This window comes from Phymastichus coffea, unplaced genomic scaffold, assembly GCF_024137745.1.
Source record: "Phymastichus coffea isolate CEN01 unplaced genomic scaffold, Cenicafe_Pcof_1.1 PCOF00086, whole genome shotgun sequence".
Taxonomy (NCBI): domain Eukaryota; kingdom Metazoa; phylum Arthropoda; class Insecta; order Hymenoptera; family Eulophidae; genus Phymastichus; species Phymastichus coffea.
The window spans coordinates 362,059-375,754 of NW_026706897.1; the positions used below are offsets into that span (position 1 = coordinate 362,059).

At 39.0% G+C, this 13,696-nt stretch overlaps 1 protein-coding gene across 1 annotated transcript in view; it reads right to left on the minus strand.

Annotated features, from left to right (window-relative positions):
- The window catches only part of LOC131669022 (discoidin domain-containing receptor 2-like), a 96,261-nt gene extending 83,259 nt beyond the window's left edge, over positions 1 to 13,002 (minus strand). The window contains exon 1 of the mRNA XM_058943577.1: positions 12,805 to 13,002. The gene's annotated coding sequence lies outside the window, so the exon portion shown is untranslated. The remainder of the gene's footprint in view (positions 1 to 12,804) is intronic.
- Positions 13,003 to 13,696: the final 694 nt, after the last annotated feature.

The following is a 13,696-nucleotide window of genomic DNA, read 5'->3' on the forward strand; positions in this document are numbered from 1 at the left end:
TCTATTTCGTTTTTTTTTTCCCGCTGGCAATACCCCCCTCCAAGTTTCGCCCGTCCTCCACCATAAATAAAGAGACTAGACAGAAAGGCGTTCGCGTGTCGCGCGTCTGACCGCTAGGGGTGGGGTCACCGCACCACTCACCGCGTAAGCCTGTTGATTTTTAAGACTGCAATTGGAAGAGCAAAGTTTTGCATCTCTATCTCTCCTGTATTTTATTCGCTTGGCTTGCGTCAAGCTTTTGTGCGCGGACGCTCGTGTACCGGTTTATGGAGTTGCAGCTTTATGCTTGCTGTTGTATCATTGTTTGCTTGGGACTCAATCTGGCGTGTGCGTGCACTTTGGCGCCATACGCAGCATAGACATTTGCATAAATCTGAATAGCAGGACGAGAGTTTGGCCAATTGACCAAACCGGATTTATTGCTTGCTTTGGACGAAGAGTTGCGCTAACAGTTCCAGTCAACTTGCATACAGTCGGTATATGGACGGACGTACAGGTACGCAGTGTGACGAGCGGCATCTTCACGCCGTTAGGCACAAATGGCGCGAGCAGGAGACGTATTCTAATAAACCATTAAAATTCAGGTCTCGCGCGTGAGAGTTGTAAGAGATACATACCCCTTCGAGGCACTTCCGCTGCTATCAAGCGGTCCCGGTGTGTGTATGACAATCGTCAAATAAAAGATGAGCATTTCTTTTTAGTTTTTTGCCTCTCTATCTAGAAATAAGTAATCAATCTTCATTTACTTAACTTGCAGACATCGAATAAATAAAAAATTTTAATTACAGGCACGAAGAATCTTGGTAGGTGTAGCAGGAAAAACATATACTTTAAAATTAACTTTGACGTTGCTTACGAATCTTGAATTGCGTACATAAATAATTTAATTATATTTTATAATCATAAAGAGATTGTTGGCTGTGACTATCATCTTTTTATAGAAATATTTAATATTGGTTGAATATATATTTCCTTCCGGACGAATATTCATCGCATTGCGAAAAGTTTCAAAATCAACATTGACATTTCCTAATAGAGTCAAACGAATCAGTTGACGCCTGGTAAATTTATGTTAACTACTTGTGAGAGAGAGAGAGAGAAAGCATCTCGCGAGGTTAAAGAAGCGTCTCACGGCACAACAAGCGCGCGCAAATTCCGTTCCACTCAGCCTTAAGCTTCGTTCGTTGTTCGTCGCTCGCAACCCTCCTTCAGCCGAGCAAGTCGCTTACCTACACACACGCGTGCACGCGCCCTTAAAATCACAATCTGTAAACGCGGCCCGCACTCGCCGCGAGAAAAGCACAGCGACGCTCGCGCACGTAAGCCTCTAACGTCTGCAGTGCGTCGCGAGAGTGAGTCTCGGTTCGCTGGACCGCGCCAAATTAAATCAGCGGGGAATCGCGAGGGAACGAGAAAGAGAGAGAGAGAGAGAGGGAGAGAGAGAGAGAGAGAGAGAGAGAGAGAGAGAGAGAAAGAAAGAGAGGAAAAAGGAAAATCCCTTTGTACGCCAAGACGCCGCGACGACGGAATTTCATTTTCCAGGCAGCGAGCTTCATTAAGGAAAAATACATAAATCGGGAGCGAGCTTATACCTCAGCGAAATATTAAATTAGACGCGCAGACGGACTCTTTCTCTCGGGCTCGCGCCAATATTGCCGATGATTTTCACGTATCTCTCCGCGGCAGCTCGTTACGTACTCTACTCTCTTTCTCTGTGCGTAAATTATATGCCGAGCTTTACTTTCTTTTTTTCTTTCCTAGCTTTTTATTACTACGGATCGCGCGAGAGCGAGGAAAGCTACTCGGCGAGATCTGCTCGCGGGGAATATGAAGAAGGATTTGCAATTTTGAAGCGAGAGCAAACTGAACGCGGACGCGCGGAAATTTCATTTGCAGCGCACGCCCTCCCCTTGGAACGCGATCGAGTCGCGAGAGTCGCGACGCCGTTAATCGATCGCGGCGATTCCGTGCAATCGCGAAGGCGCGAGGTGCTTCCGCGTCCGGCTGAAACTGCGCGATACCGCTAACCACGACGCAAGCGCAAGAAAAATGAGGAGAAGCCGCAACGTGCCGCCTGGAGCAACATTAAAACTCCTTTTACGACTCGAAATCTGAACAATGCCCCATATAGCCGAAAATAACGTCGGCTGGTGTAAAGATCCCTGTGAGCGAGAGAGCAAACCACAGCCACGCACGATTCTCCCTTTCTCTGTCTCGTAAAATGCACCTCTCTATGGATTGTGCTGGGAATACACATAAATAGCTTCCGAGCACAATGGAAAAACGCTGCCAATCCATTGTCAGTTAACTTCCTCTTTATATGCGTTAATTTTAATTAAGGTTTCTTTAAATTACTTTTTGTTTTATGGTAAAATTTAACTATTTTTTGCAGTGTAATTAATTAAATTCACAATTAAATTCATAATGAAAAAGTTTCACGTTTGGTTAACATTATGCTTGTAAAAATAGAATTTTAAAGATTTACTGAATTACGGCCTGGCTTGCCGTTATTGATTGCAATTAGTTACCAACTTGCTTAGTCGATAATTCTTTTTTCTTTATTTTCTCTTTACTTTCTTTGACGATCTATTCAGAAGTGTCCTTTAAATGATCAATAAAAGCTTATTCTTGTTTGAATGAATTGTTTTATTAACAATTAAGAAGTTGTTCTTGTTTTAAATTCGTGAAATTCAACGACGAACTCGGCAGTGTCATTTGATATTGCGATCGATCACAAATTCGAATGAACTAAATCCGGAGATGTTTAAACCATATTGGTAATAAGTACGCATATGCATTATTCTTAACTCTCAAGGTGATAAGAATTAAATTGATCTACTTGTTTTCAGATATAATGCATATTGGAAAAAACTTTATGTGTACATGGAAAGAAATTTCTCGTAAAAATTACAATGATCGTCACGGTAAAGCTGAAACACGTAAACAGTATGTACATTTTCATACTAACTTGCCCCGAATTAGTAACAAACTACGTTATATATTTTACCCCCTCACGTTTAAGAAATATTATACAGTGACACATTGTATTATTTAAACTCCATAATTATTGTCGTGAAAATATACAACTATTCATACGATTTTTGTGAATTTTTGTATGACGCTTGATAGATTTTATAGTTCCATCAGGGTAATTTAAGCTGATGGTGGACTGTAAAATTTCACTTACACTAAAACAGAACGGTGCTGCATGTCGCTGGTCGCTGATTTTTTCGCGCTGATAATCATATCTTTTAATTTGAAAGTGAGTTTGACCAAAAAAAGAGATATTAGCTTTATTGCGAAAACCGTTGAATTAATTAACTCAATCACAGGATAAATAGATAGAGTAAATTAATTAATGTATTTAAGTGAAATTTATGTTTAATCTTTCTATCATAAAAAAGTAACAATGTTATATTATCTATTTTTTATTAAGTCAATAAATAAAAAGTTGTATTAGTTAATAAAGATTGTTATTTCAAAAAATGTCTTTTTAAATGTGAAAATAATTGAAAAATATTTATTTGATCAAATTATCTGTGATAGATATTAATCAAACTTCAAGACTTGTTTTTAAATTTTATGACAATATTCCTAACCTTATTAATAGAGTATTATGAGTTAGTTCTGTTTTATCGATTTTATGGGAGGGGAATTTTTACCGCGTTGGTTTCATAAAATTAATAATGATGATCTTAGAAAAATTACGAATGGCCTTAGAAAAATTAATGTACCTTCAATAACTGTTAGGATACGAAGTATAATTTTTAATTTTTTAGTCATAGTGACTCAGCTTTACCGTACCATACTGTAATTTTTACAGTTCAAATTTTTAGAATTTTTATAAAATATTTCTTTCTGTGTACTAATTAAAATTCAATTAATTGCCACGTAGCGTGGTCAAACCGATAGAATTTGAAGAACAAATAAAAATTTGCCACAAGAAAATTCATGAAATCCATGTAACTCACAAATATAAAATTATGTAAATAATTATATTAATTTTCGTAACAATCATCAACGAGATTTTGATATTACAAATAGACTGCATCCGTGAATACTGTAAAAATTGAGCATAAAAAAATTCCGTGAAAATAAGCACTTACGTTCGTCTCTCAAATCACGCGAGACACTAAAGCCTCGGAAATTCGCTCATTCCGGGCGACAAGCAAGAGCGACAAGTCCCGCGCGCAATGGCTAATCACTACGACAACACTTTTGCCGTGCGACTCACCCTCTCGTCCCAATAGTATCGTGCAAAGCTCTCTCTCTCTCAGTCAGTCGCTCGCACACGAGGGGTTATATACAGAGGACAACTCAATAAGCTTTAGGGCAGGCAGAGAGCGAGCGAGCGAGAGAAAGAGAGAAAGCCTAAACAGGCTTTAGGGAGAGATTCTCGTTTTGGAATGAAGCCAATCGAAATCAGCGCCGAATCAAAGAGGAAGACTCGCCGTCGCTTTGACGGACGGTCACGTTGGCGATATATCGATTAGTTTCATAAAAGACGCGTTACGCGTGCACGCACGCGCGCGTGTCTGTGGGTTACGGTATAACCCTCGGTCGTTAAGTAAATGTAGCCAACGGCGGCGAGGAGTGCTCTCGTAAATCTCTCCAACTACGTATTAAAATTCCTCCGGTGAAAATTCCGGCACATGCCGCGTTCCTACTACCACGTCCTCGCCCGCCGCCCCCTCCTCGCCCTCTCTCCCAGCGCGGAATTGCGTTTTCGCAGCTCGAGCCCTCGAGCGATCGCGCAGGCAACCGGGGGAGCGACTCACTCGCTTCCTTTTTTTTTTGTTCTTTCGGATCTTGATTTTCTTTCTTTCCACAGTCCCCCTTCTCGCGCACGCACGCTTTACTTTGCTGTGGAAAATTGGCAAACAAAGAGCTGCCGCGAAAAAACGAAGATTTTTTTTTTTAATTATTTTGGGAGGTCCGTGCTTCGAGACGATTTTACGAGAGATCGGCATTGCTCATCGAGAGATTGTAATGCAAACTTGTGGTGTTCACATACGTACAATACCTTATTTAATATTTACCTTTTTAAAAGGAAATATATAGTTTTGGATACCGGTTACTATAAAATGAGTATAATACCTAACCAATGCGAAATAGTATATTTTAACACTAGTTAGGTAATGTATTATTGCAAACTGACGTACGGTTGAGATTGGTTTTTGAGCTTACTTCTTTAAAATTTTTTAATTGTTTTATATCCACAAGAAAATCGCTGGATCTGTTAGATACTCCGCTTTTTAATAAAATTTCGAAGCCGAGAGCATATAAAATACGTGTTTTTAATTTTATATTGAAAACTCAAGATCTTCTTTAACCTTAAATAACTCTTAAAGGAAATGATCTACGGAAAATGAAAGATATCTAATACAAATCTAAGCCTAAATCCTTTCATTAAAAAAAAAATTTATTGAAAATCGTTGAACCATTCAAAAGTTACGCTGGAATAAAACTTTATCAAATCTTAAGCCAGTTTTCTTGTATTAGAAATGTACTAAGAACTTTATTGAAAAATTAAATAATATTATTACTTTTGAATGATTCGATTAGTTACAAATTTTTTTTTTTTCAAACGGAATTAAGGCTTCGGTTTAAGCTTTCTATTGCCGATTACTTAGCTGTAATAGACTCATTAGATGTCAAACTACGTATATTCCCAAAAAGATTTGTGAGTTAAAATTCAATTATACATCTTTTTATTTAATTTGATCTAATAGGTATTGTTTACAAAATTAAGCGTAATAACTTTTTTTTAATATACATTTAAGAATTGAAAAGAAACATAAGTGAAAAATCGGAAAGGTTGAGAGAATATAAATAATCAGTCAAGTATATTTGTACGATCTCTTAAGTTGGTATTCATGAAAAAAATTCAATTGAGTAATAATCCTAGCCACATTGATTGATAATATACGACTTTGTTAGATAAAAGGAAAATTATAAAAATTGATAGTAAAAATGCTATTTACTATGCTACAAAAAAGAAAATCAATAGTTCATGAAGAAACTCGGATATTAAGTAATCAATACAAGAGATTGAATAAAATTCTATAACATTTGTAATTTTTTTCTTTCACGATTTGAAGTACAAATAAAATGATTTCGAGCTAACAGATATTTTATTCTATATATATTCTATATATAAATATGCATGGTTGGGCTCATGTTGATTACAAGATTTAACATGAATATACGTAAAATTGCATTAGGTGCACAATCGTTTGGTCATATGTTTATATCAGTTAGCTTCGATATGTGATAATTTTAGTTATAAACGTTGTCACATTTTCCTTTTTGATAATTAAGTCATTATGAGAATATCTAATTTTCAAAATAGTTAAATATTCTTTCTTTTATAATAATATAATACAAGTAATACAACTTTCTAACTTTTTTCACGTGTAATATTGTCACTACGATAAAATCGCTTTACAGTATATTTTATTTTGAATAAAGTAAATCTGCGGAGACCGCAAATCAAGACAAATGTGATTTGAATGAATATGGTTGTTTGATTTATTGAAGGAATCCTTGAGAGTTAGCTTTCAAAATCATTTTCTAAAATCAGTTATCTTTTTGTTTTTTAAAGAAATATTTTTCACTAAATCGATCTCATAAATTTTGAAATTTCCTTGTATGCTATTATAAATATCGATCAATTTATTGTATGGCGATGAAAATAAATCCCATAAAGAATATTTATAAAAATGGAAATACTAATTAAATTTAGCAATAATGCATTTCCAGTATTACGGACACGTTGCACATTAAAACTGAGTGAATATCAACAAATCAGACATTATTTTTCTGAAGCAATGTCGGACTAAAAAAATGCCTTGAGATACCTTTATGATGATGGCCATAAGTTATGGTGTATTATTTATAAACCAAACATGTCTACATTTTACAACCTTGATTTTTAAAATCCATCCAGAATGACGATAGCTACACTCTTTGATTTATTATCATATCATGATTAACGTATATATAATTAAATTCATCGTTATTCACTGATACAATTATGTTAAAAAAAGTAAAACTTGGACTTATTGTTTTCTTTTACGTTAGAAAATCTTGAATTTTTTGGTAGCTCCTTTTAATTTTACGAAGTAAAAAAAAGAGAAAGCAAATAAGCTGCGGTTTACAGCAGAGAGAAAGAGAGAGAGAGCAGGAAAGGAGCTTGCGAGGCAGCTAACGGCAACAAGAAAAAAGTTTCTTCAGGCTACGGGAAAAATAAGGGAAACGAGAGAAAGAAAAGAGCGCATGGATTAAGACGGATAGTCGCCGGAATTAAAAGTGGAGGCATCAGCAATACTTAATGAAGTGGTAATTAAACGAAGGGATGGAAGTCAGTCGTCACAGCCGTGGATTTAAGGAAGGAGAGACATATAGGCTGATCGAAAGACGGACGACGGAGCAACAATTGAAAGCGAGACTTTGCTCGGGGATTTAAAGTTCCTAGAGTTTGGAGCCTCCCACCCTCTTATACCTTCGTAGAATTGGCTGTTGCTGCTGCTGTCGTCGTTTTATTTTGGTGCTTTCAAGTGAACAGCGCGCGCTGCTAATTAACCAACTTTCCACGAAATTTTTTGAGCTAACCGAGCGGCTAAGTGTACAATGCTGTCCGACAACAATGTTCAAAAAGTTTATTACCAGCGCAAGCTCATACTCCGTACCCTACCTATTGTGCGAGTCTCTCGTTGAATTTCGTATTTTCGAATGAAAAAAAAGTAATAAACGGACGGATCGGTTTCACAATATGTCAGGGCTATAAAGCCGACTATAACGAGAATCAAAGGAAACAGATTCGCACAGGAGGGAGAGACAGAGAGAGAGAGAGAGAGAGAGAGAGAGAGAGAGAGAGAGAGTTTAAACTGATTGGAAGCGACGTTGGATGATGAAGAAAGGGTCTAATAATTAAATTTCACCGTGCGCGCGCCCAGTTGCTCGCGCTCGACTCTCTCTCTCTCTCTCTCTCTGTCAACTCGCTCGGGCCAAAGTTTTAAGCCTTGCAAATTGAGCACCGATCCGCACGATATTTTATGAAAATAAATCTCCGCCGATAATAGTTCTAGCATTATCCAAATTCTATTATTTGACTAATTGGCAAATGTAAAGTTTGAAACGCGGAACGAAGAAAAAAAATGGCGACAATAAAAACAAGGAACGAGAGACCGTGAAGCTTCTTGGCAGGCCAAGGGATCATAAAAAAGTAGAGGGTGGAGGGAGGGGCAATTTTCCGGGAGAAAACATCGAAAGGCTCTTTTCCCGCGGGGCTGCCGAGCAAAAAGGTATAATTGAAAAGCACCGAAAACTCGACTGAGAGAGAACCAAACAAGCCACAAAAGCAGCGAAGAGCACGCCGGAATAAAAAGTGAATTTTAATCGACAGAAAAGGGCTGCGCCGACGGTCAAGATGAAATGTGAAGGGGGAAAGGAGGAGAGAAAAAAAAAGAAAAAAAAAGGGATCTGACCGTAATCGAGTGAAAGTAAGAGTCGCGGAAATGGAAGATTATTGCGTATATATACGCTCACGCAGCTGCGGCTTTACTGTTTCTCGAGTGCTTGACTTGAGCGGTTCATTGACGTGCGATAGATGTTGCGAAACTCTCACCGAGCCAGAGAGCTCTTCTGCGCTGAGAATCAAATTAAGGTATCTTCTTAATCTTCTCTCGAGCATTACATAGTATTCAGACGTGATAAATAATAAAGTTAGTCAGCAGCGTGGGACGGGGCAGGATTTCTTCTCGTTTCACCTCGCCAAAAATAGATCAAACGCCAGCGCGTGGCATTACGCACTTTTTCGATCTACCAAATCCGGATGATAAACGTGCCAAGAGATTTCATAAATATTTTGAAGGCAGGGCAGAATGTCATTGAAAATCCGGATCAAAGGTGAAATCACGAAAATCCCTGGAAAAAGTGGAAGGAGAACATTCCGGTCAATTGTGGTAGCGACGTCCCTCTCGTTCGTTGGCTAATATGACGAGTGGCCGCAAGTCGGAGAAAGCAAAAACTCAGGCAGCGTACATATACGTCGAGTCGAGGTAAATAGGAGTCGAGGGTTGGATTCTTAATACCGCGAATTCCGAGGGAGGGATGGATGGTTCACGCACGAGCTCACATCCCTTCGTTATTTGCCGTCTCGCTGGGCTATTCTCTTTCTTTTTCTCCCTCTCCCTTCGACTCGGCAGAAGAGCATTTCCGAGCGAGCGACCGGCTAGCCTCTTCAAATCCACGGCCCGCTGGCACGAGAATCGCGGTTGCAACACACTACTATATTGCCTTTAACAAACGTCCGCCGCGAGGAAAAAGCTTATGCTAATGGATTTACGCTGATGCGCGCCCGCTATATTTTCCACACGCACACGCACGAAAAGGCTTGAAAGCTTTTTAAAAGCTTCGCTAATCGCATACTTTACACTTACGCTACTGTCACAATGATCCTTAATTGAGCGGCTGCGTTCAAAACTGTGCCAAACGAATATACAGTTTCAATTTTTTTTTCTTGATCGACGAGTAATCAAAATCACTTGACGGCTACAAGAATTATTCTATTCGTAGAGATTAATGTGATCCTCCGTTCCGCTATCTCGAGTGTGAAAATCCCTCGCCAATTTATTTTTTAAGGGTGTTACGAGTTCGAACATCAGTCAGGATTTCACACGCAGATACTTGTCGTTTCTCGGCCGGGCGCGCGAGCGTGTTACGATAATAATGCATAATAGCCGAAATCTGTCACAAGTTAATCAATGCGTCACTCCCTCTGGCCGTTGCCTTAAACCTAGGCATCAATCCAATACTACTGTACAAATACTACCCTCCTATGGCCAATTCATTATTTACCTATGTCAATATCGATCGCGTAACCCTCCCTAAAAGAAAAGATTCTTCGTTTTTTTTTCTTGTTTCGAGGGTGACGCCAATTAGGGACACGGGGGGAAAAAAAACATTTTTCTTGCGCAAGGTTGCGTGGATGTTCTCGATTCGTCGCCCACCCGTGCTGGCCGCGCGTTGCTGCAGAGAGAGAGCGCGAGTTGGCTTTCGTCGTTTTCGCCTGATTGAGTTTTCGACTCTTCTTTCAACGCTGCTGCACGCTCTACGGATTGTACCAGTTGAATCCTTGTTTTTTTTTCTCCCTCGCTCTCCGCTGCGACTCTTTTTCCTTTCTTTTTGTTATCGTGGATATAGCGACAGAAAAGACTCTTGCCGAAGAGTGGCCGGGTTTAAAGGGTGATTTTTTACTTTCGTACCTCGCGGCTCCTATGCTGCTATCCATTTGGATTTTCTTGCTTTGGGGTAAAATCCCTCAACCTTGAGATCCGAACTTCGATCTTTGAAAATGTATGGCTTGTACTGCTTAAAGTTTTTCAAATTAATTTCAACCAATGATCATTTTTAAAGAAATGTGTTTGAATGAATTTCTTACAACAATTCTGATTTTTTAAATTAAGAACAATATTTGACCTACATTGTATAGAAATTCAAAATAGCAGCTAGGATAATTTTTTGTTTAGTACGATAGGGCTAACTCGACTTCGAAAATTCATGCATTAACTTAATATATGTACGTTCTTGCAATAAGTAGGAGCTAACTTGATGCATGAATTCGCACCTCAGAGCAAGCCCGAACTCTCCGAATTCCACTTTAAGTTCAGTAAAGCCTGAGTATATATTATTCATCATATTTAGAATATTCAAAGTATTAAGAGGTGGCTGAGGCGCAGAGAAAGACGGGCAAAGTGTATAACACGCGCTCCATGAATTATAATATTGACTTGGAAAAGTCGCGCGCTGTGAAAAGTAGATTAATTTGGAACTATCATAGTGCCGCAGAAATACGTTAACGTTATACGTAGCGTTAGAATAACTAATAGAAGTTGGCGTAAAGTCTGGGCGTATAAAGTTTGCTAATTAATCTGAATTTACTCGTACACCTATCATACTTTACCGAAAGTGCCACGGAGACACTCCTCTGTTCTTCTCTAGTCGCGCAGGAAATTATAATTGTAGCTATTATTAATTTAAAGTTAAAAGTCTAAACTTCGGCAAAAATTGAACAACATGACCATAAATGTGATTGAAACGTCAATACTGAAAGAAACAATTTTCAAATTTACTTGATTAAAAAAAATCTTTTTTGATTTTTACAAGTCAAACTTTCTTAAAAATGAAGATTTCTTGAGTAAATTATGTTAAATTAGAAAGTTATTTACTGAGGTATAATTTCGTTTTTAATGCATTACCAATTCGCGAATGCTTTGTTTCCAATCAAGACAAAAAAAAACACTTCAAATTTGTACAATACACTGTGAGTTTAAAATTAGCACACCGAGTATTGTTTTTCTCCGAACCGAAAACGCAATTTGATCCTTCCGTGATTAGTATTGCGAAACACAATTGATTTAGCCTGCAGGGGTAAAGAACAAAAACGTAATAACCCCATGCACAAAAGCCAGAGATTATATCGAAATAATGATTTGCCGACATATTGCAAATAATTATGTTCGAGTTCACTGGCAAATCATCAAGCCGCGATAATTCGCTAGTTAATAATGTAGACAGAGAGATAGAAAGAGAGAGAGGGGATGGGAGGTGGATGTGGGGAAGCTTTCGCCGGCGAATTTTAGAATAAATAATTCACTCGGCCGCGCTCCCGCGCAAGTTTCAATCAGCCAGATCAAAGCGAAAGCTCGGCGCTGTATGTCTGTGCGTGGATTAAAGGGTTTGAGAAATCATTGCGCGGAGGAAACCTAATAAATTCCGCGTGCGTGCACGTACGCACCGCAGACGGCCTATATACACAGTTGAAAAACAGCGGCCTTGCAATGCCCGTCGCACGCCGCGGAATTATATCGAGGCGAGCCTGCACGCAAATTTATTTCGGCAGGTGCGCGCGCGTCCCCTCAAATTTTATTTATCGAGCGAGCTTCCTCGGCGTATTTTGTTGGACTTGAGCAAACAAAAACAAGATTCCATAGAATAAACGTTCTCACGGAAAGGTATCAAAACAAACCGTCCACCTTTCCTTTGGCGTAAAAGCGACTTTTGCACACCCACACCCATACGCGCACACACGCGCGCGCCCGGAATGTAGACGTATGGGCTTAGATAAACACTGCTTTAAATTTCTCTCCCTTCTCAAACCGTCTTGCGCGTGTTTTTTTTTTTTCAAATTTAAGTATTTTTGTACAAACTGTTTTTTTTGTAATAGTATTATAAAGACGTTGCCTGAAAGACTTTTTCTCTTTCGATGCTAGCAAAATTCATTGAAAGAAGAAGTAGCGAAGGGATCTGTGGGCAATATGAAGAAGGCAGGTTGACTGAAAGTTTAATAGTCACTTTACTTTGATAAAAACTTGGCAGAAACATTAATTAAACTCATTATTTACCGTTTTCCTTCTCTCTAGCTCGCGCGTGGAGTTAAAGGCCGCCTCATTAAAGGATAAACTGGTTTCTCCGAGAGAGCTTGCAAGCTCTTATTCTTCCTTAAAATCACAATAATAGCAATAATCTACCCCTACTGTAACGTTCTCGTAACGTTGAAGGAAAAACAAAAAAAATTCAATTTACCAGAAAGAGAAAATCCCAGCTTATAAACAATTCGCAAAAGACTCGTTAAAACATAGGCAATCGTAGCTTTCATGTATATGCAACAAGGTAGACATGTGAGCGAGGTCAGTCCGCAATTCAATTATACTTTAAAATGCCATTATATGCGTCCCAGGCCAACGGCAAATCCCCGTAGTCAGTCATACTTGGAAAAATAAAAAAAAGTCGCAAGCTCACCGACGCAGTGGCATCCATCAGAAATGTCCGCCCGCACTTGTACTTGAACTTGGCTCATATCGTCACAGCACAAAAATTGAGAAACACTCGCACTGTTGTAAATAATATGTGGTCAAATCATCACACGATCAAATCATCATCGTTATCGGCACACTCGCGAAAAACTTGGCAGCATACGTATACGAACGACACGTTAAGGTCGATGCACACGGCGATACTGAAAACAGAGCTAGAAGCAGAGCCCCAGCATCCGGGCGGCGCTGCTATAGAGGTGACGACGGTGGTGGGGTGGTAGAGGATGGCAGGCGCACCGGCCGCTGCGCACCCCGCGAGTATGTACCTTCTATAGCCAGATACTCTCTCTTTCTCCTTCTGCAAAACCGAGCGAAGAATGGCTATCTATGCGCGCACGCGAGCGAAATTGATAAGCATTACTACCTCCTGTCTACTTGTTCCTCCTTTGTATCCCTGCAATGTTTTTGCAAGTGCCCTCGGTCAAGTCTCGTGTCGTTGCCTTTCTTTCCCGTACGAGCTTGCGAGTTCTCGTCAAAGGCTTCGCATGATACAATTGTTAATTTAGTAAAGAAAATAATTTATTGCGTCGTTCATTTTCATGTATTTAACGATCATTACTGCATCCTTGACACTGAAAGAATCTTCTTGTTACGAGAGATATGCTCTTGGATTTCGAGGGTTCTTCACTTAATACAGTTGCAGAGCAAAGCTTTTTGTTGCCAAAGGATCTTTTCGATCTAAAAAGAAATATTCTTACAAGAGAAGATATTCTTCAAGCATAATTCTCTTTGCAACAAGATGGTTTTCTCAAAATTGATTTATGCCTGTCGCGAAACGCCATTCTCTGTTTCGGTATACGGTATATTTAATAGATGCG